The sequence below is a fragment of the Haliotis asinina genome, chromosome 13 (genome assembly GCF_037392515.1).
Source record: "Haliotis asinina isolate JCU_RB_2024 chromosome 13, JCU_Hal_asi_v2, whole genome shotgun sequence".
Classification (NCBI taxonomy): domain Eukaryota; kingdom Metazoa; phylum Mollusca; class Gastropoda; order Lepetellida; family Haliotidae; genus Haliotis; species Haliotis asinina.
The window spans coordinates 15,787,866-15,801,881 of NC_090292.1; the positions used below are offsets into that span (position 1 = coordinate 15,787,866).

The 14,016-nt window shown below is 39.8% G+C and overlaps 1 protein-coding gene across 1 annotated transcript in view; it reads right to left on the reverse strand.

Moving 5' to 3' along the window:
* The window catches only part of LOC137260195 (potassium voltage-gated channel unc-103-like), a 195,262-nt gene that overhangs the window by 75,137 nt on the left and 106,109 nt on the right, over positions 1–14,016 (reverse strand). The gene's annotated exons all lie outside the window — the stretch shown is intronic.

Genomic DNA, 14,016 nt, shown 5'->3' on the forward strand with positions numbered 1-14,016 from the left:
TGCCTCCAAAACGAACTCTTGTGTTGACACGAAACTGTTCACATATCCGCCAAAGTCTTCACGAAAAGAGAAGTAATCTTCACTAAGCTTTTGGCTTGTCAATAGAGTCTCGCGCGGGCCTACTGGTGGCGCCATACCACACCGGGTATTTATTAGGATTGAACTCGAGACTTGCTGTTAGGGAAACATTATCAGGCCCGTGTAAAAGAAGCCTTTATTACTACTGAAGATGAAATGAGTCGCCCGGTAAATAGTCTCAAGTTGGCATTGATGTTAAACCGTGCTGTAAGGAAACTGTTTCCGACACACGCGCCCTCTAGGTTTGAGCTATGTATTAATAAAAGCAGCGGCGTGGAGAGTCTCTTTTATACGGTTCTAGTCCATAATTCTATTTCCGTGTCCTTTCTATTCCTTTTCAGCAAAGTCATGGCCCGGTTGCAATTAAAGATCTAAGCAACTGTGGATAAAAGGGATAATTTAATGGAATTACCTGTTTCTCCTGTAATCGTCATTCAGATAGTATGACTTACAACACTCGCGACAAAATTAACTCCGTATGTGAAGGAGATGTCTGTTGATAGCAGATCCTCCAATTCCGACTATATCTGGAATATATGTTTGCTATTTAGTCCTGTCTAATTGGGATTTTTTGTTTAACGCCGGATAATTCCGATAATCAACCTACTGGCATAATATGCATAGCTACGGAAACAGGATATGATGACGTCATCATAAAAATAATTAACCATCCGATCCCCTTAGTCGCTTCTGCAGACAAGTTTGGTCGCCCTCAGCTTACTGAAGGTCAGCTGTAAATCCTGTTCTCCGAATCCGAATAATTTTCATGTACTGATAGCAAGTAATCGCGAAATGAAGAGAGTATTCGGCAAGATAACGCCCATCACAAACACGTGCAACTCCAAGTCAAGTATTCACATGAAGGAACACGAGAACAACACCAATTGCATTGACAGGTGTTCTGTCACAGATTGGAACAATAAATGATGGGAATGCCATTACAATCACCACATTGCTGTAATAATTTTTGAGAATAATAATTATAATTCTTGTGTTTTTATATTACCATATTCAGGGTTCCCCTAAACATTTATACTTGTGGGTCTGACTGACTCAAAATCAGATTGGTGAAAATCCAGATTTGGGGGTCAAACAATTTACAAAGAAAATAGATTTTCAACTGGCATTTTTTTCAGGTGAATGCCTCTAAGTCTGATTTCTAAAAAGTTGTGCGTACTTTCGAATCAGTTTGCGTCAAAGGTAATCCTACGCATTGACTTAGAGATGAATCGGACATCATTGTCCCATAAAGTGATTTTTCAATACAAGACATTTTATATATACATTTTAGGACATTCAGAACATCAGAAATATAAATGCATGTAGGTGCAATCTGCATTACTGTTATAATATTTGGGAATAATATTACTTTTGTGTCACTATATTACCAAACTGAATACAAGATGACTCTGACAACGGTTTCAGCAAAGTGGTGTATTTGATACAAGACATTCACACACATTTCCAAGAAATTCAGCGTCTCAAAAACAAAATAAAATAAATAAATAAATAAATAAATAAATAAAAATTTAAAAAAATAAATAAATAAATAAACAATTAATTGTGACAACAAACTCAATGCTTAATCAAATTCTATGATTCGCATTTGACACACCGGTTATTTTGATGACGTTGTAAGAGGAAGTAAACAGAAAGTAGTGCAACAAGTAAAGTACCGTTCTGGAGCCGAGTGTGACAGAAGTCCTGAATTATTGTACACGGACAGACATATTTACCCATCATGCCTTCCGATACGTGACAGTTTTCTGTCAGAGTAACCACGAACAGATTGTACATTTCACTCCCAACGTCCCCTAAAATGCCCCTGCATGTAATGAGCCAATAAATCCGCGTCTACGTGCGAATCCGAAACCAACAACGACCGACAAAATGTCCAGAGCAGAGGAAGTGAATCTTACCGGAATTATAAATCATCAATGAACGTCAGTTAAAATTACACAAGGTGAAGTATTTCCCTGTAACGGAGACACAATCAACGTAATTGAGAAAAAAGCAATATATCTGTTCTTTGATGGCTATGGATTCAGTACGGAAGGATCCGATTCCAGATCAGTGTTTCGTAAAGAGTTTGTGGGTTGTAAACAACGGTGTCCTGTCACTCTGTGGTCGTTAAGGATGCACAGTGGGTAATCAGTGCCATAATAAAAAATCAGTTGTAGCGAAATGTTGTGAGAACACGGTGAGGTAATTGCCGTTTCTGCCAGTACCTTATGTTCGTGGTGGTTGGCCGGTTATTTAACGCCAATACCGACAATCCAGTGATCAACAGCATGAACCCAACGCAAAAAGCATACGATGAAATGTGTCAACAAAGTCAGCGAGCCTGACCAACCAGTCCCATTACTCAGCTCCGTTAACCCGGAGATTCACAGATAAGATGAGCTGGAAACGAATACGGTTGGACCAGTTGGTTGGGCCAGCTGGAAAAGAATACGGTTGGACCAGTTGGAAACGAATGCGGTTGGCCAGTGGAGTTGGACTGTATCGGCGGCCCATGGATCGATGCGTATCGATGAATTGTCACATCACCACGTATCACCAGTATAGCCGTATTTGTGGGTGTCATGAAAGAGATAAACATCTCGTACTCTCTGCAAAACTTTCTCCACATCAACTTGACACTCACTTTACTTCCTCAAACCACCACATCAAATCCCTATCCGTTTCTTCTGACCTCTCGAAATTTCATATGCCCCCAATCACAAGTTGTTGTCATCCAATCAAAAACATAATGGAGAATTGTGCCTTGGGACGTTCTTGCATAACGGTAATGTGGCGCTCATTGTGTCTGAAGAGGACAGAAAGACGCTGGTGAATGTCGAGCAGAGTTCAAGTGATATAACACCGTTAGGGACAACATCAAGTGGTCTGTGTCTTGGGAGAGGGGTTGAGGGAGAGGGAGCATTGTGAGAGATAATGAGTTTTTTTAATGGGATGACATGTCACAGGAATTCCTCCATATGGAATCGACTTGGCTCTGCATTCCTGTATTTGAGTACAGGTAACACTGACAGCTGTGTTAAACCTGCTGGGTACAAATACAAATTATATAGCTGTTATCCGTTTATTCTAAATACTAGAATACTATCAAATAAGCGTCATTGCCATTTCTGTCAGGAATACTTTTATGTCTTTGCAAATGTCCATCTACTGACAGAGTGAAGGTACCATAAACGTTTCAGCTATGAAAATACCCACAAAGGTACATAAAGAAGCATTTTAGTACTTAGGGGTTTACATTTTTAAAATATCACTACTAGTTTTGATATTCGCATCAGGTTGGACCAAACAAAGCATAATGTATTTCGTGCCCCCAAAATACCAACAAACAAACCAACCAAACAAACAAAAACTGCAAAAAAGCCCGTTTATTTACAATGAGAGTAAATCTTCTATCTTTATAATTGAAAGAGAAATATGTAAAATATGCCATCTCTAGAAATCAATATATGTGTATTCGTCGACTTCCTTGTTATTCATGGGGTTGGACATTTAGGCATAATCTCTGGATCCACACGAGCGCAGCATGGTCAGCCTTCCTGCTAATCTATCTATAGGAATTTCTGCAGGGATAGGTTAGATAAAAGAACATGAATTCTTCCAAAAAATAAACAAACCTTTTAGTTACATACATGACATGATAGTGATTAAAACAGTCCACCAGTCAATTCCTTTTCTCCGGGTTACTCACACTTAAAGAAACCTGGCCACAGAACTGCAACACATGACGAAGGGCTTAAAGTCTAAAAATTGTCAACTTCCTTTCCTTTTCATGGCGAGTTATTCCACCAGCTTCAACATTCGGGCAGCCAGGCATGCCGCTTCTGCGAAGATTTCAAAAACATTACGAGACTCCATTGGTTTGTACAGAAATCATAACTTTTTGATCAGTTTTGAAGTTCAAATCGGCATCGTGACAAATATGTATTTTTCTCACTTGTATAACACGTTCACGTGATTGTTCATGCGAATAATTGACCTGCCTTTGCGTGTGTTTTTGACAAATGTCACGTGCGGGCGAGGTTCAATAACCTGTTAAACAAACCAATTAGTGCTTCAGAAAAAACACAATTTATAAAACAGCTGCCTTGTGATTGGCTAATATCAACAGCGGGTTACAGACTTCATTGGTTCATACAGGCTTCTGAGGTCATTTCGGCTTGAACTGTAAGAAAATGCCCCAGACCTTGGTGTTGAGGTCAGCACGGTTAGTTTCATAACTCAAAGATGTGAAAGAGGTAGAGAAGCGGCAACATCGTCCGCTCTTCGCGTCAAACCCCTAAACCCTCCATGGGTACAGGGAGTGATGCATTTTGGTGGTGTCTACCACCGTGAACACGTCCACAACTATATCGTCGTCCGGATACTACTGTGTACAAGGGATGCACAGTACACTATTACCTGAACATAATTCATTTCGCGATAGAGGCATGTTTGTGATTAGTTAACGATAAATTTAAACATATTTCATTCACAATGTGAAAAGATTCGGGGACAAGTTCTTACAATTTATAAAACCCCGCTCCAAAAATATTTACAGTAACAAGGATCGTCACAAGCAATCATTGGAAACAACCACATGGGAATACTAGCTGTCCGGGGAAATATTTAAATACAAAAGGTGTATAGAGAGACAACACCTGGAATTGATTAGATTTGTTTATATGCTTATGAATATTATTAATATACTTTCATTGTGGATGTTTATGATGCATGATACATGGTTTTGATACATGATACATGGTAGTGGTACATGATACATGCTTGTGATACCGCTACTGGGGATACTACATAAGGATTAATATTCCTGGAAAGCCTTAAGCAAACCATACAATATTAAACAGTTATTTTCAGGACGGGAATTCCCAAGAGACCTAAGGTGCAATAATCTGAATGACAATCCGTTGCACTCCCAGCAAATTGTAAAACCTTATCACTTTATATTGAAAGATTGACTATTTTTAGTGCCTTGTAATTGTGTAAAACGCCTGAAATATGTTTCAGTGAATTGATCAAAATTGGATGCTTGCATTTTACATAGCATCTACAATATCTTATCCACATAGATACACGAATGACTCATTAAGTAGAAGATTATTGAAGATTAAAATTTTCGAGTCAGTTGATTTGACCTTATCATCGCCAGTACCTGAGGTATACAGTTCAATAATGCTTAACTGAAGTTCAATATATGAGTAATGTTTTTGTCACGTCATTTACATTTCAGCATACAGTTGACAATATCAAAATCATACTTTCATACTTTCATGTTTCGCTGAAACGGAACGAAAGTGCAATCGTATGCTGAACATTCACCAGTATTAATATCGTACTATCCGATGTAAAACAGTACCGGTCAGTTGTGATAGTAGTATTAATACTTTGAACTAGCATACAAAGTAACGACAATCCACTATCAACGAAATATCAGTCAAAAAGTGTGTCTAGTCAAGTTGTTTATGTGACCATTGGCCCATATACACCCTGCATAATGTTAACTTCGAACATGAATTACATATAACGTACATAAACTGTTAATATACGTTGCCTATTTCAAATATATTATTCTCTTATGATTAAACTTTGACAAGCGTATCTACATAGATTATTTAATACATCTACATAAAGTATTTTATACATCATTTCATTTTGATCTTATTACCTGTTTAAATTTTTGAAAATTAACATTGTGTGTGCCCATACATCATGATTAAGCTTGCACACCAACAAATCACAGGTTGACATTTCCACGAAATCAATAAATGAATTTATTTTGCTCTTACACACCAAAAAGTCAGACTTTTATAGAAACAGACACTTTTGATTTACGCAATTACCGCATTATGAGCAAATTCAAAATTATGAATTTATTCAAAGATAGTAATCCGATACACCAAAAACAAATAAATCACTTCATGATATAACACGATATAATACAGAGTTATAACCACGAGATACAAGGCACAATAAACAATGTACCCCAGGGCCATAAAGCACTTATATAGAGCAAGAAAACAAACAAACAGTAATCCATCACATCTAAGCACGATAAGGCAGCTGTTAACCCCCGTGAGATAAGTTCCCTCCATAGCCAACTCACCTAAGCCTGTTAATCCATCTCCGGAGAATTCCGCCAATATCTATTTCATAACGGGATTGCTAGCCATCCACGCTCGCCGTTGTTGAAATATGCCTCCCGAGTGCCTTCAATTTCTCGAGTAGTTTATTGAACTCCCGAGTCTGTCTCGAGTCGTGCCCGATATTTATTTGGGGTGAAGAAATCCCGACCCTGGGGCGCTTTCTTTTTCACCAAACCTCACAAATGAAGCTCCTTAATCTCGCGAGTGATAGCCGCTCCGATGACAGAAGTGCATAGCCTTCGCGGTCGCGACCCCATCGATTTTTATGATGTCCGTTGCAATTCTTCGGTTAATATTAAAACCAGGTAAAAATATCAGCAATAGGTTACATTAGGTGTTGACAGATTTTCCTCTGGCCACGACATCTTCCCACGAGGTAAAAGGATGTGCTACCAAATTAAAATGGTGTTTTTTTTCTCTATGACAAACTACGACACTAGTTTCGACGTCGATGTCTGTGTAGCACCGACGTAGCAGTATGATAACGCATGTCGTGCATGCATGGTCTTGTAATCTGAGTTCATTTCTAGTTTTGAATATACATGGGCATTGTTTTGCAGTTCGTGTTATTTTGGGGATCAGTTTATCGCAAAACCGCCCTTTATGATCATGAAAGTACGATCAACGTCGTTGACAGTGACACAGTCTGAGGGTTGCAGTGGTGAACGTTTCCTTCAAGTTCAGTTCTGAGGTTTTCTACGCTTTCCGTCCTGCATAACATTCAAACACAATCTACGCGTGGTGCCTCTTAAAAATGTCGACAAACATCAATAAATGGGTACCCGGTGGGATGTTTTTTTAAAAATATATTGTAGGCTGCATAATGAGTGACTGAGTAAGGTTTTACGCCGCTATTAGCAATCTTTCAGCAATATCGTGACGGTTCGCCTATAATGTCTGCTGACCGTATGTCCAACACTGTTGGTGCTTCATGACGTCACAATGGCGTATCAGTTTCTCAAGCGCAACACCAGTAAATAACGGTCTTCATGTTGAATAGAGACTCATCCCTCTTTGGCCTGTCTACAGTACTGCCAGTCTGTTGTAGACAAATCTTTCGACAGTTGATTTGCAGCATTCCATGGTCCTAGCGACATGGTCCTAGCCACATGGTCCTAGCCACATGCTCTTGTGTCTGTTCCATCTGTAACATACCGATTGCTCTCTCCATCTGCTCTGGTGTTAGGCATGTTATTAACATAGGATATTTATATAGCGCACATATCCATTCAACTATTGCTTCCTCAAGGCACTGGTATTTGTTTTCCTCTATCATTGGATGTCCGTCTCAGCGTTACATGGATTACCAATCTCAACTCCACGTGCAGTATACAACTCTTGCTGCCACTAGGCGCACCGAGTGTATTGTGGCTCTCTCTCATCCTAACGAGATACCCAGTTCACAGCTGGGTTGACTGGGGCACACAGTCACAGTACTTTGTCCAAGTTTACTGCACGTTACTGTACCCACAACTAGGTGTATTGATATATTCATGTGGCCACCATCGGGTCATATATCAACGGATCCGTGGGAGTGCACATGGTTGTGTACTGTACATTAGGGGTTGTGACAACACAGAAAGAGTCTGCACACAAGGTGTTTACACCTGGACACAGGTGGGCTCGATCACGATACCTCAAACTAACTGGATCACTAACCCGGCGCTTTAGTCAGCTCGCCCACCGCGCCCCCTGGCGCCCCTGGTGGGCAATCGATCAAAATGATGTAAGTGAATAAACCTGTTCACTCTGTATACCCTAATTTGATACGGGTGACTTTGTGCACAGTATCCGTTTTATTCATGTAAATTCGTCTTCTTTTCACAAAATACGAAATGCAAGTGCAAATGTTTACTAGGAATAGGCATATTGTGTTCGAGGTTTTTCAAACAGGCTAGTTTATATGTCCAAAGATTAACTTTGGGAAATGAGAGCAGGACGAGCAGGTATATAGGCTGACAACTGTCAGAGAGGTATGGGGGAGCTAGGCCGTGTCTGCCTAGAGAAGAAAAGAGAGAGGATCTTGAACTGCATTCTGACGTCAACCGACAGCCATTGCAGACTAGAGGGTTGAATGTTTTGTGAGACTAGTAGTGGCAGCTCCAATAATTGGTGATGTACACCGTATCTCATTTAATGCCTACTGGCATATATATTTAAAACTCAACTTAACACATTAAAATCGGATGAATGAGACCAATCAAATACAATTATTTCCAAACCGGTAAAAATTATATTCTTCAGAACACCTGACACCTGGTAAGTTAGTCTTGTGCTTTATGACCTACTTACACCATATAGTAAATCAGCTATATATTCTAGTCAACAACATGTTGTGTTTTGAAATGACTGACGAAATTATATGTTATTACAGTTTCCCAAACGGGTGCAATGGTGTCCTCGCCGTGGCATTCCTGGAATATTGTTAAAAGATACGAAACACTAAACTCTCTCACTTAATCAAGTACTATACCTGTAACATAGTGTTGTATTATCTTTTAAAGGATTTTCATTTGTTTAATATCTCTAAAAAGACTGATGTTTTAATTTTGACAGTTCTTAACATCGCCGGCGTCTGAAGGGATGATGTAAGTCCTACTAAGGTCCATGTAGTTGGCCCCTGGTCCCTAGTGTGGCGATCTATAGCTACCTTCAGTTGTTGGCGATCTATAGCCAGGTTTTATATTGCACTGTCCATATAGTGCAATTCGTTTACTTTCCCATGATAGTTTTAAAACTGTGATACTCTATTCTTGTTTTACTTCCTTCGTCGACAGGTTCTTCTGATATACATATTTTCCTTCTCTACGTCACGTATGTTCTCGTCACGATATATCTGCAATATTGCCGATGTGACTTTAAATATTAACTTACTCACTCAAGAGCCTGATCAGGTGGACGCATCATTTTTCATAGACATGTAATAAATATTGGGCCAATTGAAATCTAAGTGAGTGGGTTACAAATTAACATTGAAAGTGCATATTTTTGCTTATATGGCGTCGAGACAAAGTTTACAAGTATATTACAAATATAATGTAATATCTAAAGAATTTTTATCATGTATATATAACAATCCTTCTTATAATCAATTATGAAAAATCACCATCACACAAACGTAAAATCAAATCATGCATATTTACAATTTATGACCAAAATAAATTTCTTTCATGGAGTTAATAATGAGACTCCTGCAAACATGCATGTGGAGAATCGAACCCGGGTCTTCGGTGACACGAGCGAACGCTTTGACCACTGGGATACCCCACCGTCCGTTGATAATGTGAATCCCGTTCAAAATAATGCATGACTAATAATGGCCAAATGACATATTACACGCCTTCATTTCTTCTAAATGAGACGGTTCTAACGGACCCCACGAGAACGACCACATCAGCTGTCTTTTCTCATTTTGTAAAACTGTACCATGTGACCGCAGATCGATGCTCATCTTATCGACCTCTCGTTTGAAAGGTCTCGTGTAACTGTTTCTTTGACCCGTTTGAACGTAGGGAGATTACACAGAAGAAAACCAGATGAATTCTGTCAATAATACGTCCTACACTTGTCTCTCTGTACACTAAGGCTTCAGCTCTTTCCCAAATCTAATATCCGTGGAGTTTTGTAAGGTCGTAATTCGATTTCTACAGACAGGGGAAGTAAATGCAGCATCGACATGCTGAGAATGCTTAATTATCTCCGCAATGCATGACGGGAGGAGGTAAATAACTTTCTCGTCATTGATTGGACTAAATCCACTTATTGCGTGCGGGATAGCTTTTTTAAACGCAGCTCCGACAAGGAAAAGATATCGTGCTGTGAGATGGAACTATTTCTTTAGACGTGAGTCTTTTGTAGATTCACCAACTCTGATCCCGTTATTGTAGTTGGTTGTATGAGATTATGACGTCATCCCCGTGCATGGTTGTATTAAATAACGCAACACATTGTCCAATCGTATGTGTCATCACAATCATATTAGTCCTCAATCTTTGAAACTGGGGATCCAATTTCTACAACGCTGTTTGGGGTTAGTTACGCTCTGAGTACAGCAAGAAGCGACACCTAAACGAGCGTCAGTGTAAGGAATTCGGAGTAAAGTTTCAAACAAAAGTTTTGTCCAAACAATCTCGACAAACTGTCAGCTCCTACATATTGTGTGTGTCTTTGGGTCTGTGTGTGTTTGCCGATGTGTGTAATGTGTGAGATTGATCTTGCAGTTTTGCACAAGACAGACGTTAATAAAAAAATTTAAGTTAGACCGTATTTGTCCTTGACCCTGTAAATCTGCCCTAAGAACCCAGAATCAAACAAGGTTGGGGGTCATGAACGCCATGTGTAGGCGTTATTTTAGCTACAATATAAATAATTCCCATCAAACAAAAATCATGACACCTAAACAAGTGAATTCCAAACAAAAAAATACCACATCTCACCAATCTGAATTACTTTCTCTAAAATGATAGTCGTTTCACTTGTACACAACAGCTGCTGATCGAGATAAAAACTAGAAATTACTAATAATTACTTGATGAAAAAGTCGTCGGCCATAGCGACCTGCAGGAAAAAAAAGCTGTAGGTCCGAGTTGTTTTCAGTGAGATTCGGGCCTAAGGTCCGACGTTATTTTCGAACGCTGAAGTAATATGTTTTTTGGTTATTTGTTTGTTTGTTTCTCTGTTTGTGTGATTTAAACTGCTTTCATCACTAACACACCCACGAGAGGGCGGGCTGGAGTAGACAATCCAATGATCGACATTATAAGCATCAACCTACGCAATCAGGATACGATGATACGTGTCAACCAAATCATCAAACTTGACCAGCTCATCTCGCTAGTCGCTTCGCACAAGTATGAATAACTCAAGACCAAAACTAACTCTTCATAATTATGGAAGTATTGTTTTTTTTTCCATTACTATTCCATTACGATCACATACCTAGTCAGCTTGTCATCTTTCTATCAACAGTAACATGCTTGCTGCGATAGCCCAGAGGTTAAAGCTTTCGCTTATCACGCCGAAGCCCGGGTTCGATTCCCTACATTGGTTCAATTTGTGAAGGCCACATTTGGTGTCTGATGCCATGACATTGGAACATTGCTGACAACAGCGGAAAATCACAGTCACTCGAAAAATATGACAATAATAACAATTAGTCAGCATTTATAAGAATGGTCGAATGGCTATAGTTTACGCTATCAGCAATTTTCCATCAATATCACTCCGGCGGAAACTAGAGTGAGTGAGTGAGTGAGTGAATTTAGTTTTACGCCGCACTCAGCAATGTTCCAGCTATATGGCGGCGGTCTGTAAATAATCCAGTCTGGACCAGACAATCCAGTGATCAACAACATGAGCATCGATCTGCGCAATTGGGAACCGATGACATGTGTCAATCAAGTCAGCGAGTCTGACCACCCGATCCCGTTAGTCGCCTCTTACAACAAGCAGAGTCGCCTTTTGTGGCAAGCATGCTGAAACTAGAAATATGTTTCAAACTTTGCTCCTTTAAGGAAATCGAACTCGGGTTTCAGTCGTGAAAGGCAAACACTCTCACCGAGAGGACCCCACCTTATAATGAGGAGAATTTTATCAGATCAACAAACGAACCAAAAAATCAATATTTGCAAATCTGAAAGCCGAAATTTAAATCACGAAAGCGAGTTTTAAAAAAGCGTTTCTCTGTCAAGAAGAACGTCAGTGTTTGCAGACAAAAGCTGAAGTTTAGTGTGGTTCAATTCTTTAGAATTTTGAAGGCTGTGGACATGAGATTCCTAGAATTTCGACATCTACTCTTGTGCTTACTCAGTCCTCCAGCATGAAAGGCCATTTTGTCTGGGAAATTTGTCAATATCAAGACCGACTTTTCTCCTTTGTGTTTTATCAATAATATTGACAGAGCTTGAAAACAACTCACATATCTGAAAGACTATGTCCCCGCAATTGATCCCAGAAATATCTCCCCCACGCTGTCTGCATGCCATGTTAGGAACAAGAAACTATCTGACGTTGTGCAAGATCGAAGCATGAAAAGGATTTAGCGCAAAAACATGTTCATCTACAAACAGCACTCATCCTCTTTGTTCTCTGTTGTTGCTTAGGTCGAATGGGTGTGTGTGTGTTTTCATATTTATACATAAACACACAACATTCAACGTTTAGAATCTTCAACACCAGGCGTCGTCAATCTTTTGAAATTGTCTTTTATGTGTGTTGGAACCAAACGAAACGGCACTGGAGTTACCATTCTTGGTTCATCATGAAATGTAGTTCTATGATGGAGAGCACTGAAGAAATTCTTCAATTCCGTTAAAGGAAAAAAAAAAATTTATTTACGTACTCGTACAATAAAATGCAGAATCGTTTTATAATGGAACACATTAAAGAAATACTTGAATTTCGTTGAAGGAAACAAATAATATTTGTCATATATTTCAGCATTGAGGCAGACCTTCAAGTTCAAATCCTTCAATGGGGTCGTTGTTAGTGAACTGTACGTTATCAAAAGAAAGATGATATTTGTTGCTACCCTGGCGACCGACATTCAGGAGATAAAATAACAACGCGTCAAGTAGAAGTAAGTGATTTGGGTTTTACGTCTCTTTTAGCACTGAAATCAATATCACAGTGGGGAGACTAGAAATGGTCTTCACCCACTGTACCCATGTAGGGAATCAAACATGGGTCTTAGTCGTGAGGACAAACGCTTTAACAACGGTGCTCTTTGACTCGGCACTGTCAAACCCATTTTAGTTCAGGTTAGACTCGGGGCGGTGGGGTAGCCCAGTGGTAAAAGCCTTCGCTCGTCACGCCGAAGACCCGGGTTCGATTCCCCACATGGGTACAATATGAGAAGCCCATTTTCAGGTGTCCCCCGCCGTGATATTGCTGGAATATTGCTAAAAAGCGGCGATTAGACTCTCCAAGATCCGGTTTAGAATCGGTCTCCGTTAGTCTCCGGGTAGTCACACTCGCTAACTTAGATGATGCATGCCATCGTGTCCTAGCTGCTCAGATCGATGTTGGACTGTATACAGAATACTCATAATGCCGTCTTACAGTCGGACTATTGTTAAGAGAGGGGTATGGCACCAACTCCAACCTTGATATCACGAACACACTCAAGAAAAACGACCCGTGAAGGTCCCGGGGTAGAATAGGCCTTCAGCAACCCATGCTTGCCATAAAAGGCGACTCAGCTTATCGTAAGAGGCGACTAACGGGATCGGGTGGTCAGGCTTGCTGACTTGGTTGACGCATGTCATCGGTTCCCAATTGCGCAGATCGATGCTCATGTTGTTGATCACTGGATTGTCTGGTCCAGACTGGATTATTTACAGACCGCCGCCATATAGCTGGAATATTGCTGAGTGCGGCGTAAAACTAAACTCACTCACTCACTCACTCAAGAAAAACAACACCAACACACAATCAAACCCGCGTTTGTCGCTGTATAAGTCCAATAATCTTCAACACATACTTTTAAGCATCACGTGATGTGATTTCACAGGAAATGTTCATGAGTAAAAGTAAATATGTAGACGGATGAAAAATATTTAAAAGATATCAATCGATTTTCCATTAGTAAAGCGCTTTGTTCAGTCTCTCCTTGCTGTTTATAATCCTTGCTTTCATATGTATGAATCAGATGTAAGACCTTGCGAAACAGGCTTTGATCACGCCAAAGAAAACACTACCTGATGAAATATTCAAGACAAACATCCTCTTCTTCGCTATTTTCGTCTTCACAAACACCATCTACTAACACGGACAGAAG